The sequence below is a fragment of the Heterocephalus glaber genome, unplaced genomic scaffold (assembly GCF_053883595.1).
Source record: "Heterocephalus glaber isolate CG9 unplaced genomic scaffold, H.glaber_assembly_v1.0 deba00001454, whole genome shotgun sequence".
Lineage (NCBI taxonomy): Eukaryota > Metazoa > Chordata > Mammalia > Rodentia > Bathyergidae > Heterocephalus > Heterocephalus glaber.
Window position 1 is genome coordinate 14,720,112 of NW_028258303.1, and position 14,201 is coordinate 14,734,312.

General features: G+C 36.2%; 1 protein-coding gene across 1 annotated transcript in view; it reads right to left on the reverse strand.

Moving 5' to 3' along the window:
- Positions 1-4,222: 4,222 nt before the first annotated feature.
- The window catches only part of Paqr3 (progestin and adipoQ receptor family member 3), a 183,184-nt gene continuing 173,205 nt past the window's right edge, over positions 4,223-14,201 (reverse strand). The window contains exon 9 of the transcript XR_002396168.2: positions 4,223-5,392. The gene's annotated coding sequence lies outside the window, so the exon portion shown is untranslated. The remainder of the gene's footprint in view (positions 5,393-14,201) is intronic.

Below are 14,201 nucleotides of genomic sequence, written 5' to 3' on the forward strand. Positions count from 1 at the left end.
GCACTTGCGAGGCAGGCGGTGGAACCACTGAGCTAAATCCCCAGCAAAATATATTTTAATTTAAGAGAAAAGAATAGATTCTATGTAATAAATTTGAACAAATTCAATTGATTAGGAACATTTTCACTGAGAACTATTAACATACAGATTCTTCCTTGATACAAAAATATTTAGGGTATAATTGGATTATTTTAAACTTTTCTGGATTTAAATTTAAATGTTCCCGGGGTTGAAAGATGTTTGCCTATTAAGAAGTAAAATGTTGGGCCAGGGATTTAGCTCAGTGGTTCTGGGGCCTGGCTCACAAGTGCAAGGTCCTGAGTTCAATCCCTCATACCAAAAAAAAAAAGAAGTAAAATATTATCTCAAGGATACTATTAGAGACCTTTTTTCAGATGGTGTCTTTTGTTCCCAGGCTTGCCTTGAACTTTCACTCCTCCCACCTCTCAGTCTCCCAAGTTATCTGTGATTACATTCATGCACCACCATGCTCAGTATGACTAGAGACTTTTGATCCAGCTTGAGATCTAGGACAGTAACCACTGAAATAAATTTTCTTTTCTTTTTCTTTTTTTTGGTACCAGGGATCAAACTTGGGTCTTTGCGCTTGCTTGAGGAGCAGCGAAATCAATTTTCACTGTTTGGGTTACCTAACTACCCTTTCTCATGGTGCCACTGAAAATCTCTTATGATTGTGAATCTTCCTATGTGAGACGGACAAAAAGTGGCAGAGCTAAGAACTGAAACTTTAGATGTCAAACTTCAAAGCTTGCTTTTGATTTTGTTTTCTAAGGTGGAGTCTTACTATGTTGCCCAGAATGGCCTCCAATTCCTGGACTCAGTTGATCTTCCTGCTTCAGCCTTTGAATTAGCTGGCACAACAGGCACATGTTGTAGCTCCTAGCTCAAATCTCGATTTTTTCTGATATAAGTTCCTTCCAATACATCAAAGTTTGATGACATTTGAAGCTAAAAAAAAAAAAAAATTAAAAAAAACCAGTAAGATGGGGAGAGGAAGATGTTTAGAATGTTTTGGGGCAAAAATGCCTGGCATTTACAAAATCTCCTTCACATGGTCACCTTAACATGTTTGTGGTTGATAAAAAATGTGAAGGTCAGGGCTGGGGGAGTAGCTCAGTGGTAGAATGTTTGCCTAGTGTGTTCAAAACCCTGGATTTGATCCCCAGGACCATCAAAAAGAAGTGAAGTTCACATTAATAAGAGGCCAGATGTCACCAGACAGATGTCAACATCAGCGAATACTTGTGAATATCAACATGACATTCCATATAGAGAGGGCAAACTGTCTCTATCATGATCACCATCAAACAATGCAGAGAGCCTCATGGATGACACCGCAAATGTGCTATACTGAAGAATTATTAACCCAAGGATTGATAAACTTGATGCTCAGAATGTCATACCTCTTGAGTTAACCAAGATTAACTGGAAAGCTCAAATGTGTATTAGCATACAACAAGCAAAATTTGAATATTTGTCAAGGAAACAACTCTATTCAATTTCCATGCTTTGGAAACCAAATGTGTTATTAGTAAGGATTTATACAAGGTGCAAAACGTGGTAAAAACATTGAACTAGTAACCATGTCTATTAAAATTAAATACCACATGCTTTCTCTCTCACCTTGAACTGTTACATTAATATTTGCTTTCCTCTGTGAAATTCTTACTGAAAGTAATATAAATGAAAATAAAAATGTCTTGAATTATAGGAGAATCTTAAAATGTCCATGAACCCTTGGGGAAAGCTTGGAAATATAGTATTTGAAACATGCAAGCATTTTAGAAACTAAGTCCATTAATGTTCATTTTAAACCTTTCCCAACACAAATCAACTTATGGTTACTGATTTATTTTTTTCAATGTAAATGAGAAAAGAACTTCAGTTGCAGCCACACAGACCAAATTTTGAGATTTTCATAAATGTTGACAAGTTCTTCAATAAAGCCTAAGTTTTCTTTGGACTTCTGGCAGGACTGATAATGTAGATAACTTTGTGTCAATGCACAATGTTTCTGGTTAACTTTATAGCCAAAGCTAAGATTATCCCTTTCTTAGTGATTATTAAGACTTCCTGCAATACAATCTGCTTTACCACCTGTTGTTGAAAATACTTTCTTTCACAGTTGCTAGAAGACGATTCTGTTTACATTTTGATTTCACATAACTTCTGTAATCTTTTATTAGAAGGAAATCAATTCTGCAGCTGGATTATAGAAACCATTTGATACAATTCTAAATAACTTTATCAGTAATGTTTGAAGGGAAGGCTATGTAACTCAAGAGAAGGAAATAGAAAATGAAGTTTCTAGTCTGCCAATGATGAAAAGCCATATTTATCCCAGATCTTCCAAGATCTTGGCTGTAGTTATAGAAGGGAGCCAGGTGTTTTTGGTCACAATAGTGTAATTTCTCTTCTGTTCTAGCAACGTAAGTCATAAGGCTAGGGAGCAAATAGTCTGCTAATCTGTAGGACTAACAATCTGAATGACAAAACTCTTTATGGAAACTGACTCAACGTCTGTGGTCAGGGAAATGGGTCGTTTCCTGGATTTAAACACACACTTGCTGTGGCAGCATCTTTTATAAAAACAACACTCAAAAGAAGTATGTAGTAACCTTGTTGTTATACTTGCTGCTTTTGTTTTTGTTTTTTAGTGCTGAGGATCAAGCCTAGGACTTCATATGTGCTAAGTAAATGCTCTAATTCTTTAGTTATGGAAAAATATTTATGTTGGTTGAAAAAATGGAAAGAGATACAGAGTAGATCCCATCTTAGAATCTATACCAATTAAAAGAAACAGAGAAATTAAAATCATGCCTACAGCTGAGGGTGCAGCTCAGTAGTAGAACCAGTACTTAGCAGGCATGAATCCTTGGGTTCATCCCCAGCACGTACAACCCAAAGAAAGCCATGGGTATGCCCACATTATTACAAACACTCATTTAACTCTGTGAATTCAGCCAGCAAAATAAATTCCATGACAATCAATAAAAGCCTCTTTATTTTTTTTCAGTCACGTAAGATAAACATGTGATTAATTGAAGATTAATCAATCAAATCAAATAATATTTGTGTTGCAAAAGGGAAGAGGACCAAGAGATGAGGGAAAGGGTTGGGAAGGAGGGGAAGGGGATAAAACTAAAATTAAGATGTGTTATGTGCATGTATGAGCTCCCCATAAGGAATGTAATCATTATGTACTGAAAACATTTCTAATAAAAATAAAAATTAAAAAAAATAGTATTTGCTATTTTATTCCAATCACAGAAATTGGAGATTGTTTTCATATTTTCCCAATTTTCCATCATGAAAAGAACAAAACAGAATGATCTATGAATCCATGTTTCAATTATCATCATCATTGCTTTTCTTTTTCCTGTTTTAGTTTTTGAGACAGAGTCTCACCATGTAGTTCAGGTTGACCTTGAACTCACTATATAGCCCAGGCTGGCCTCAAACTCACAATGATCCTCCTGCCTCAGCCTCCCAAGTGCCATCATTGTATGTCTTTTGGACTTTTATATACATACTTTATATACACATATATATTTAAATAAAACAAAACTAAGATTATTTGTAGTTTGTTTTCCCCCTCAATATTGTGCATGTTTAGTTCCCTTTATTACACTACATTTAATCTCCTATAATTAATATATACATAATTTCCAATGTTGTGTTGGAAGTAAAACTGTAATAAATGTCTTTGCAAATAAATTTGTACATCCACTTTAGATTATTTCATTAGGGATATATTTGTCTCGGGTTTCTGGATTATTATTAAGGCTTTTGAAACATCTAGCCATTCAATTTTTTAAAAATATAGTAATATGCTCACAAATAGTGATTAAAAGCCTAGATTGCTCATATATTACCTAGCTAATGCTGGATATGCTCAGCCAAGTGATTTCATGTATCGGTCCAGCATGATCTAATGAAGGCAAAAGGTAGACATTTCCTTTTAAATGGTCCAGAGATTTCCGAGAAGTTTCCTTTGTGTTTCCATATTATGTTAACCAAAACCAGGTCTTTAAAGCAGAGACAGAGGAACTAAATTTGACATAATTTTGGCCACCATAATCTATAACTTCCTTTTGTGACATATTTATTCCTTGTATTTTCATCTTAGCTCTGGGGCTTTTACTCACTCATTAAATTACAAAATTCAAATCAGCAGTAAAAGCAAAGGGTTGGAACATAGTACATGGAAGGATTGCTTTATTCATACACATTCAATGTTTTATTACAGTGTATTCCTCTATTTATCCATGAGAGTAAAAAGCTGTAATTTGTTCAGTCTTTTGTGATCCATAACAAAATTAGTATCTTTAAAACAAACAAAAACAAATCAGTTTTCTTAGAAAATTCCAAAGGAATTATGCTCTATCACACATGTCAACAAATGTTTTCTATAAAGGGCCAGATAGTAAATATTTCAGGCCCTGCAGTCTACATGTCTAGCAAAATTATTCAGCTCTTCCCTTGCAGCAGAAAAATAGTAATAGAAAATATGGAAGCAAATGGGTATGGCAGTGTTCAAAAAAAACTTTACTTACAAAATCAGGCACCTGACAGAATTGGACCTGAAAGATATTGTTTGTCAACCCCTCCTCTATCATACAGTTTGATTATACAAAAAAAAATACCCCAAGAAATGTTTGTGTCTTAGTAACTTCTCTCATTGCTGAGACAAAATACCCACCATTCAAAGTTAAAGGAGGAAAGATTTAGTTTGGCTCACAGTTGTAGAGGTTTTAGTCCATAGTCAGGTGGCTCCAAGACAGGGTGGCATGGCAGAGGGGCACTGCAGAGGAGAAACAGTCTATAGCAAGCAGACAGGAAGCAGTAAAGCAGTAAGCAGCAGAAGCAGCAGTCAAGTAACAGAGCAGCTTCTTTCTGTCCCTTTATATTTCATCCAGGCTACCCACCTTTTGGGTCATGCCACCCACACCCAGGGCAAGGCACCTTAATCCCAACATCACACTCTTAATCCCAGCATCATACATCCTAATCCAGCCACTTTCAAAACTCCCTACCTATGACCCCATGAGACTTTGAGGAGACATCTAAATACAAGCCATAACAGCTGGTGTAATTATCTTCTGGAAGTGACATCATTATTGACATAACACACAATCATTAGGGTATGATTTCTATTAAAGAGCTCTTGAAGGAGAGTGATCACACATGATGCCATAGATCTTCCGAGGAAATCATGTCTTTTGCAGAAGGGACATAAGAGGGAAGAGTCTGTGAGTTAGAAGTCCAGAGGAAAATAATTTAAATGTTGAGGCACTGATGGGCTGCTGATATAGCTAAGTGGTAGACTGCTTGCTTAGCATGCTCAAAGTCCTGGGTTCAATCCACAGAACTGCAGAGAAAAACAAAAAAAAGTACATATTAAAAGTTGAAGCACTGAATTTGGAGAAAAGAGAATTAATTAAGGAAATAGCCTGGGGCTAATTACTTGAAAGCTAACCTGGGACAGAAGAAGACTAGAATTGAAAAGGCTCTCTTTGCTTCACTCAAATAAGATTTAGCATTGAAATGTTTTTACACAAGTACTCCAAAACTTACAAATCTTCAAAGATAAGAACAAAGACATGCAAAGACAAAGGTGATGAGCAACAAGGGCAAGCAAGACAGTGCAGCACAGTCATGCTCATCTTAATCCTCATGTTACTATCATTGGCAGGTGTTTGCACTTTGTTGCTTATTGGAGTACTTATTTTGGACAGTTTTTCAAATGTTAGCCATTGTGGCTAGTAAGTGCAGAATAGCAAATGCAGGGGGTAAAAATACTTGAATGTGCTTGCAGGAGGCATAGTACAGCCAGTATGGAAATCATGGATGTTCCTCAACAAACTGAAAATAGAGATATTGTTTGATCCAGCTATACCATTCCTTGGAATATCCCTGGAAGGATTAGAGTAGGCATGTCTCACCCTCAGCCATGGGCTACAAGCAGCCCTGGACAGCTAGAAATGATAACTTTTAACATTATGTGATTTTCAGTGAGATAGTTTTTGTTTTGGTACTTCTATACATTAATTATACAATATGTTATATGCAACCCAAGATAATTCTTCACTCAGTGCCACCCAGGAAAGCCAAAAGTTTAAACACTCATGCTATAGAGACACTTACATATCTGTGTTTATTGTGGCCCAATTCACAATAACTAAGCCATAGAATCAGCATAGATGCCTATCGAAAGAAGAATGGCCATTAGAAGAAGAATCAGCCATAAAGAAGAATGAAATCATGTCATTTGCAGAAACATGGATGGAATTGAAGATCATCGGGTTAAAAAAAATAAACCAGACTCAGACAGACAAATGTCACATGTGTTTTCTCATAGGTGGATGAGAGAGAGAAAGAAAGAAAAGGAAGAAGAAGAAGAAGAAGAAGAAGAAGAAGAAGAAGAAGAAGAAGAAGAAGAAGAAGAAGAAGAAGAAGAAGAAGAGGAGGAGGAGGAGGAGGAGGAGGAGGAGGAGAGAAAGGAAGGGAAGGGAAAGGAAGAGACGAGAAGAGAAGAGAAGAGAAGAGAAGAGAAGAGAAGAGAAGAGAAGAGAAGAGAAGAGAAGGAGGAAGAGGAAGAAAGGGCAAGGGTAGAAATGATCAAAGTATGTTACATGCACATACAAATCTGCCAAAAAAAGAAGCCCATTAATCTGTATAATTATCACTCACTTTAAAAAAGATGGAAGAGAAATGGAAAATCAAAATCAGCAGACTTCTTTTATAAAGCAACTTTACACAGATATCTTGTATGTATTTCTGCACTGTCACTGGTTTTCTGAGTAAAAAAACTTATGGTGAATCTCTCCAAAATTTCAGAAGAGCTTTGCATCCTTTTCCTTCAAGACCCAGACCTTTTCAATAGAGTTTTGGTCTGTGTGGCAGATTAACGATGGCCACAGATTCCTTAGTACTCTCACTGACAGAGGAATTCTGTGCTCCCTCAGATTCTCTGCCTAGTAGAAGACAATAAAAGCGAAGTTATGACAGATTCTGGACCCAAGGCTTAAGACAACAACCATTTCCACTTCTCTCAAATAAAATTTGTCCTTGGACCTTTGAGGCCTGTGCTACCTTGTGAGAAGTCTAACTGCCCCCCTGGAGAGGGCACATCAATAGGCCATGAGCTACAATGAAGGAGGTAGCCTGGCTTCACCCAATATTATAGCCATTCCATCCAGTTATCTGGTATGTATGTGAAAGACCAGCCTAGTTACCAGCACACTGAGGAGAAGAATCACCCAGCTAAACCCTTCTCAAATTCCTAACTTACAAAATCATGAGGTATGATGAAAGGTTTGTTGTTTTAATCTACTGAATTCCAGTGTCTCTTATAATATAACAATAGGTAATTTGAACAGCATACATGATGAACAGCAGGAAGTATTTTACCTGCATTCTAGAGCAAATAATTACTTTGTATTTCTCCTTTTTAATTTTTGTTTGCTTTCCATAAAATATAAATCCTCATTATTTGTCACTCTGTGAGTGTAGTTGTCTGAAAGTCATATTTCACTTCCTGAACAGTGAACTTTACCAAAAAAATTTCTAGATTCTTTTGAATCATGATAGCCAATTAAAATCTACCACAGAACCAGTGTGAGCTGGCAGGCAGATCTTAAAAGCAATAAAAAGAAAGAAAGAAAGAAAGAAAAGAAAAGAAAAAAAGAAAGAGAAAGAAAGAAAGAAAAGAGAGAGAAAGAAAGAAGAAAGAAAGAAAGAGAAAGAAAGAAAAGAAAGAAAAAAGAAAGAAAGAATAAGTCAGAAGTGATGACACAGAGCTGTAATCGTACCTCCTTGGGAGGCTGAGGTAGAATTCCAAGTTCAAGGCCAGCTTTGACATTAGTGAGATGCTGTTTCAAAATAAAGGGCTGAGGATGTGGAGACCAGTGGTAAAACTGCACTTGCCTAGCATATGTGGGACCCTGAATTTAATCCTCAGGACCATCAAGAAAAAGTAGACAATAGATCAAAGAGCTGAAATAAATGATAACCAAATTCAATTTAATTTCCCTTCTTCAATGATGTCTACTCCTAGGTTTCAACATCCCAAGCCATCTCTAATGGATTCAAGCAAACACAAATTTCTGCATAGAATCTCAAAAAACTTTTTACTGTCATTCATATTAGGTTAAAAAATATATGGTAGGTCAAATAGGAATTGGGGAAAGGGGTAAATAGTACTTTCCATGCTTATACAAACTCCTCAGAATGCAGACTGATTGCCCTAAGAATAAGTAATACTCATTTATATGTTTTCTTGGCATTTTCTTCTGGTATTCTCATGTATGTAATGTCATAGCCAAATTCTATTCTTTTAGTTCAGGGCCAAGAAGTTTATCGAATCTCTATAAATGTCTTATTTATGCTCTCATAAGATATACTAGTTAAAACACAGGATTGTTTTTTAGGGGACTGGGGATTGAATTCCTAGACAAACACTCTACCACCACGCTATATCCTTAGCATTTTAAAAAAATTTACCTTGCAACTCACTGAGTTGCTCAGGCTGATCTAGAACTTGTCATCCTCCTGGCTCAGCCTCCCTAGTAGCTGGGATTACAGGTGCGTGCTACCATACCTGGCTAAAAAAATTTTTTTTAAATAAAGGAAAAGAGTTTATGGTGCTGGTATTCTTTCTTTCTTTCTTTCTTTTTTTTTTTTTTTGGTACTGGGGATTGAACTCAGGACCCTGCACTTGTGAGGCAGGCGGTAGCACCACTGAGCTAAATCCCCAGCCTTTTTCTATAAAAATTACTTTCTAACATAGCTTGGTATGATGCTGTATTTCTCAAAAAGAGTTCCGCAGGATTAGAGCCCTCAAGATAGTAATATGGGTTAATTGAATTAAAAGGTATCTTTGCAATAACTTTAGGAAAATTTACAAAAAACATTGTTAAACACATTTCCTTTCCAGAATTAACTCAGAACCCTGAATGTGTTAAACTCTAGGGACCCACTGTATGCAGAATCTTGATTTACTGGCATCATTTTTGGACCAGCATTTTGTGGGATGAGGGTGGACTAAAACACACTCTAGGAAGTACCAACAGAGTGGAAAGAACATGTCTGGAACATGGAGCCAAAGGTCTTTGTTATAATTCTAATCTATCATTTACTGCATGCAAGTCACTATTAATGTCAATCTCATCTCGTGCAAAATAAAGATAATAATTCATGAATAAATTGCTACCACACAGAGTTTTTATGAAAATAAATGAGAAAACTTGGATAAAAATTACTAATTCATGCCTCGCATATGCCAGGTTCTTTTGTCTGAAAACTAAAGAAATGATGGTCTTTGTAAACAATACCTTTACTTTTTTAAAGGTCCTGTTAAGAGGCTCAAATGCTTATGAATTCAAGGGCTGATTTCTTACTGATTGCTTAACCTCTCCCCTGGTTGGATCAGTCTGGGTCTAGTTCACTAAAAGTGACCTCCCACAGCCCACAGCACACTCTACCAATAGCCACAGTACATGCTGTACTGTATACTAAACTGAAGGTCAATTTGGTTTTGTCGTTAAACTCATCTTACAGTTGGGCAAGTAAGTGGGGATTTTAAAGTCAATTTCTTAAGAAAATATTAGATAATTAAATACTAAAGCAGATAGCTAATATCAGAAACTCAGGACAAGGTTCCTTCATCTTCCTGACTCTTTGTTTCCTCACTTATACACAAAGTAATAACCAACTCCTAATAATATTATAATGATAAAATTTGATATTATGTATGGAAAGTACATTGCAGAGTATAGGATATATAGTATTAAATAGTATAGTGAATAATACATCGTTAATAATCCATTCTTTTGACTAGCATCAAGAGATTTTTTTCATAGAATTACAAAATATTAAAACTAAATTTATTATAGATCACACAGTCCACTTCTCTCCTTTTCTAGAATTAAAAAAACAAAAAAACCTCAGAGAGATGAAGGAAATTGGCCAAGGCCATACAGTGGCTATGCTAGGCAGGATAGAACATCTTTCTCTAACTCTTCAAATAAGGAAAACAGATTTGTCTTGTATGACCTTGTGGGGTTAAGTCACTGAGCACTGAGGGAAACCACGTGAAGAAGTCTAATCCTCTTAGTGTGCCACTTTCCCCTGTGTATGTACTGAAGCTGGCTTTAGAGAGAAGAAGCAGGCCCTAGGCATCATCTTCACAGTCTTGGTTTTATGCAGTGGAAACTAATCATATGCATCATGGCTTCACCACGTGGTTGACGCATGCCCTGCATGAGGTCCAGACCTGTGCCAGTGCCAACTATGGAATTTGTGTTTTATTGGAACTCAGGAGCCACAGTCTCATTGGAAGAAAAAACTTAAAGTCGTAATTTCTTAGTACTTTTCATAAGACTATGAAAATGTCAAGTATCCACATCAAAGAATAGGTTTTGAAGATTATAAGGGGGCTAAATTCTTTTAACCCAGTTGGCATTGTCCTGGGGTATATATAGAAGATTGGCTGGACTCTGCTGTGTGGTTAACCACAATTTTAGAATTTGAAATTTTTGGTTATCTGTACTGTCGTCCTTTTGATTTCTGTGGGTAATTGAAAATGGACTATAATTATGAAAAATAACAACCTCAAGACGAACTTATTGAGCATTGCTCTTTAAATACAATATGAATTGAGATGTTTTCCTACTAGACAGCTCAAGTAATGTTTGCTCATGACTTAAGAATGTGCTAGCCATCGCAATACCCAGCACAAAAAAAAAAAAAAAGTTTCCTCTTATAAACAATCTTAGTGAGACAGGACTGACTTTAGCAACAAAAGAGAAGTGAGAGGTGATTTGAGGAAGTAACATAAAGCTCAGTAAAGGCTGGGATATTTCTGTGGAAGCTACTAAAAGGGGGAACTCCAAAATAGGCCTCACATTTGCACAGATCTCCACCTTAGTTTGCATATTTTGTGATTTCAGGGTATGTTCTGATTAAAATAGCAAATATACTTAGTGTAAATGGTTCATGAAGCTAGGGGCAAAATGAGCACACCCTGCTACAGTACACATGTTAATAACAAAGCTAATATTACCAGAGTGTTCACCATGGCAGGCACTGTACTACAAATGTTTCATATGAGTTAACTCATTTAATCCTCATAACAAGCCTGTGAGGTATGTACTATTCTTAACTCCATTTTCAGAAAACTGAAGTTCATAGAGTGAAGACTTTCCACAGCCAATAAGTGTTCTAACCTCAGATTTGAATCAAAGTCCTCTGGCCTATACCCATCACTATGGCACTATGGTGTGCCGTATGCATCCTGTCTATCACTCCTTGACACATGTGACATGCAGTCCATGTGTTTTGTTGGTCCAGCTACCATTGTTCCTGGAGAAGTTCAGCAAACTTTGGGGAAGGCCAAACTTTGGGGGAGGATATGTCTCATTCATGGTAATCCTTGGAGGAAACCTGCTTAAAAATAATTTCTTTTTGCATCAGGATCATGACGGGTCAAAGATCTACTGAAGATGAGATAATTCTTTATTTGATGCAATAGGCTTTAATCAAAAGAGGCATCAACATAAGCATAACCTAGGAAACCTTCCAATCCTGATTTCATTTACAATAATACATAATGTTAAGTGTGGCTTTTAGGTTCTACTGAGGAAATCTTTCCTAGTCACAGCCTATCTATGACAGGTCTTAATACCCTAAACTAAGGAAGGATGGTACAGGGTCACCCATCTACATGAATAAAGCAGGTGGACACTCAGGATGTTGACAAGGACAATTTGTTTTCCCTCAGTCTCCAAATGGTTAGAAATTCTCACCACTTCTATCGCTCAGTTGAATAAAGCTTCCTACATTAAAATATAAACATGTTTTTGAAAAGATGGATATATTAAGTGTTTAGTATTCAGGATAGACCAGGGAGTCATAATTTTTTAAAAAAAGAATAAGTTTCAAGAGAATGAAAGCATTGGTAGGTAAATTTTGATGGAAAATGAAAATTAGAAAGGTCACTTCAGTGGGTCTCCAGGCCACGGTTTGTCCAGGATGAAGTTTTCATTAACTTGTGGTGAGAAATAAATGACAAAGACAATATAATAAATTTTTAATTAAAATGGTAAATTCTCAGACAAGCCCCAAAGGAAATATATATATAAATTCTAAGATCATGCCCACCTTGAATGGTACCATGTTATCTCTTTCATTAGATTATTGTCTCAGTAGATGGAGATTGTATTTTTTTCCTTAATGTCTTTACTTGGAAAAACCAAAAGTTAGCAACCTATTATTAATCTTTAATGTGTACATGCACATGTGCTATGTGCCTTATGTTTGATATTATATTTAATATTCACAATAACTAGATGAGGAATCTCAGGCCTAGAGGATAATTAACTGATCCAGTTATATATCTATTAAGTGGCAAAACTATGATTTGTGCCCTTTAATCCTACCTGTGGGGACAGGGATATTAGGGACTTTGTGAGAGAGATCAGTGATAAAAGCAGAAAGAGAAATGTTAGAGCAACTGAAGTATAGAACATAAATGTCACCTCCTTAAGTTTATCAAAGACTCTAGAATTTTGCTTGTAAAAATATTTTCCCTTATAGTCAGCATTTAAAAGTTAACATCATAAAATCCTGGAAAGCTAAGGGCAAAAAATGTCTTTAAGTTCATTCTTCTTCTTTTTAATAAATGAGAAAACTTAGAGGTAGTGTCTGACTTAAAATTCTACAGTTGCATATCACAGCACTTAAAAAGAAATGTTTATTTAAAGCAAAAGACATAACATAGGTAAATGTAGGAAAAGAAAATAGCAAAGGAAAACAGCCTGATCAGATCAGCTAAATAACTACATGTGATAAACTACAGTCCAGTCAACTCAGCTGCCCATGACAAAAGGATAATTATAACTACTTCGCAAAACAATTTCAATGCAGTGTTTTGTACTTAGTAAACATTCAGATAAAAGTCAACTATTAAAAGAATGAATGAATCCCTAATTTTGTAATACTCATCATAACATGAGTAACATATATACTTTATTGTTCTAGAAAGAAGCAGTTGAAGACTTGTGAAAATACTTAACCATGAAGTAACTCTTATGAGGCTACACTTTGATTGACAGAATGTTTGTGAGTAAATGGATGTGAAATGAAAATATGCTAATAAAGACATAATACATATAGTGATGAAGACTTAAGCATTAGCACCTTTCATTTGACATTTTTCCACCTCTCAACTTTTGAAAACATTTTCTATTACTGAGCCTTACTGTTACCAGGGAGTCCAACTAAGTCCACAATTATACTTCCTCCACGGAGTGAAGGGGAGTTCTTATCAGGATCAACCATCTTGGCAGAAATTCTCTTTTACTTGCTCAGGACCACACATCCAAGAACTAGAATACAGGCTGAAGGATATGCTCAGCATTTCCAAGTCCTGGTGTACCCTGATTGGAATCTCCTGTTGACTAAAATGACAATGGGTGAACAGTAATTACATTACTTTTTGGAAGGTTGGGAGAACAGAAATAGAATGATATTTTGTGGCCTTAGCTTTAAGCTTGAGGAAATCTCATTGTTGACTCAGAGCTCTAAGCCAAAGAGCTGAAAGTGTGCATCTAATGCTTCTGAAAGTCAGGTATTGAAGGGGTTGTGGGAACCTTCTACCTCACAGATGAAGAAACAACCTGTGAAAATGGGAGCGCAGGAGTTCCACTGAAGAATTTCCCACCTTGGCTTAAGTTTGGCAGAGAAACATCATGACTTTGGATGTAAGGATGCAAAGACAGGTAATTTTCAAGATGCCTTCTCTGTAATTAGAGATCTACAGTAAATCATGCCCAATTTCCCTCATCCTTAGTGGAAAGTTAATTGTTCTGAGGACAATGCCTGAACCAATTGCTGACTTTCATAACCCATTTCACTCATCAGTTTGAGTCCACAAGGCCTACAAAAGGTGAAACTAAGATTCAAGCCTTCCTTTACTTTCTTTTTTTAGTACTGGAGATTGAACCCAAGCTCTTGTACCTGCTAAACATGCATTCTACAACTGGGCTACACCTCCCGGCATCTTTTATTTTCATTCTATACAGACCAGACCTGCCCATTTATTTAATGTGTCTGGTTCTCCACCAAGCAATACTATTGCTTGCAGAAATTCTAGTTCTTCTGAATCTCTGAAGGAGGAA